A 2750-nucleotide genomic window follows, 5' to 3' on the forward strand; every position below is an offset into this window, starting at 1 on the left:
AATCAATACATTCTTCGCTCTGTTCAGAATCTAAAATTATAATGGAAAAGTATTAAGAATTCACAATATGTCGGGTCGTATATTGGCCAGCAATTATCTGTAGGTATACATAGTAAAAATTATGTACAGAACAGTCGGATATATAATGAATATAACCTCAATAATATAATAATAATCATAAACCATAGCGATTAGCGCACAGTGCACACGTACAAAATAAATGAGCCGTGATGATTTGCGCACATTTAAAATAATAAAATATTATAGGGTGGCATCCTTTGTTATCAAAACGGTATTAGAGATGAATATTAATACAATAATTGTGTTATTGCCACACAGCATACAGGAAATTCAATATCAAAATACCTAAGTTAAAAAAGTAGTAATAATAATAATAATTCGTGAGTGGCAATTATACACTTTCTTCAAACTGAACCTTCTAAATAGCTGACAACTTCACATAGCAAAAAAAAAAATTCAGCGACCTAGTCTCTGATATTAGTTTCACCGTATTATTATCAACTATTTGCGACATCCAAATAATTGTGTGGCGCAAACAACACCTAACCACGTGTCGATGTTCACGTGTCTTATGTCCTAAGAAATGTTCATAAATTATTAATGGATTTTATGTAAGTTATTAAAATGAAAATACAAAAACCACTGCTAATGTTTGAGTTTCATTTAGAGGCACATAATATTATATAATACCTCCAGACACATTGTTGTAAAATACATTTTTTGCTTTTCCATATCGTTGTGCAACTCACATTGAATAAAATCTTAATTACTAAAATATAATATGTTTTATTATTATGTATAAATTACACTATTGTGTAGTATACAAGAATAATGGAAATAGCATTGTGGATGAAAATGAAGAGTTTCATCGCCTTGTGAATTACGTGTTCACGATTATACGATTTTATTACTGTTATTTTGGTCGGTTCAAGGGCATAAAATAATATTACGCGCACTCAGTTACCAAACGCTTCGTACACCCATCTAATACCTATGAATATCCAACGAGCTACTGGCAACCCTTTGTTTTTAAGTGGTGTATTATAGCTTAACTAGATGTATTTCGAAAGGTTGGTGAACTGTGAAGCGAATACACGTCACCGAACAGAAAAATGATACAAGATGGCGGGACTAAGAGTTGTAATTTAAAAATTATAAACTATAACAATACTATAAATTCAAATCATTCTCATTTCTCAGTAATATAGAGAAAATTATCCACTGATCGACAGTGGAGCGCATATGGATAGCCGGTTGTGGCATACCAATCTTAAAATAAAAATAATTGTAACTACTCACACTAAGTACACAGAGTAATAAAAGTGTATTAATTTTATATTCACACGCGTGTTTAAGGCTATCGGAGTCAGTTATTAGTTAAAAAAAATAAATTCAAGCAATTTATAGTTACGTTAAGCGTGCGTTTATTTGATAATCCGTTGATACCGAAAATTAAAATATTTAAAACCAAACAAATTTAACGATTAAAAATGACTTTACAGTAAAAACGATCATGTCCATAGTATATTAGTATTGCCAGATTTTGATAGTTTTATATTATTATTCAAAAAATAAAAACTTTGTTCATGGGTTTAATTTGGAGATTGAATTAACTTTTTGATAATTTTTGAAAGTTTTCTAATATTTATTTTAAATACACTTATATAGTTAATGAACTTTTCAACTTTACACTCTATAAGCTAAGAAGTTATTTAATATTTACCCGACAACGTCGTCTTACGATGCTATATGTATAACATTGAATGAGTTTTAAGTGTTGATTGTGGAGTTAGCTCTACAAATATTTTGGATGAAAAACTTATAAACTTGTTTTCAACAAATTTCCAACAATATCCAACAATTGTGTATGACTATTGTTGGTTGAGTTATAAGATTTTGTTTTACATATGTATAGTTCTGATTGTTCTGAACATTTAGTGGGCATTATAAACTTTAAAGTTGAATGACTTTTAAAAAAGCATAAAACAAATTTCAACATACGTCCAACAACATTTAACAAGTCCGAGAATATTTTGTGAAATTATTTTGGGTTTATGATGGTTTTAACGTAGAATTAATATTATTGTTTATCTATAATAATTGTATCAGCTTATTATTTTATAAGTTTAATCGTGGAATATGTTTTTGTATTTAATTAACAACTAAAACACATTCTACGATCTTAAGACATAGTTTTCTTAGGTTGAAAATAACGTCAATAAACAAGTATTAAAAAATATGTATATTTAGTAATATATAGTATCGAATCATTTATTAAACATTTATAAATAAGTAACCAGGATTCTCTTAAAGGAAAAATAGGTTGACCCAACTCTCATATTTTATTTATATCTTGTCAATAATAATAATAGGTTTTGACTTAAAAAAAATTAGAAAAAACGTTATCCACAAATGCAAATGTCTCTGTACTGTTTAAATAATGAGCTTAGTACACTTTTTGGGTCCTTGAAATTGACGAAAAAAAAATATCTTGCGTATCTTGAACACCGGATTAGAATTTCTAAAAATGTTATAAATTATACTTGCCTAGATAATACTATTTTTTATAAAGAATGATTTACTAGTCGTACTCACTCCTGTTTTTAATTTATTAACGAATATATTCAAATTTCGATTCTTGGAATTTTTAATGATATGTAAAAACTTTATTTTCAAAGTTTTGGGATTTTTTATACTTCCTTAAGAGTTTCTAGTGGTAAATATGATGA

The sequence above is a fragment of the Rhopalosiphum maidis genome, chromosome 1, assembly GCF_003676215.2.
Source record: "Rhopalosiphum maidis isolate BTI-1 chromosome 1, ASM367621v3, whole genome shotgun sequence".
Taxonomy (NCBI): domain Eukaryota; kingdom Metazoa; phylum Arthropoda; class Insecta; order Hemiptera; family Aphididae; genus Rhopalosiphum; species Rhopalosiphum maidis.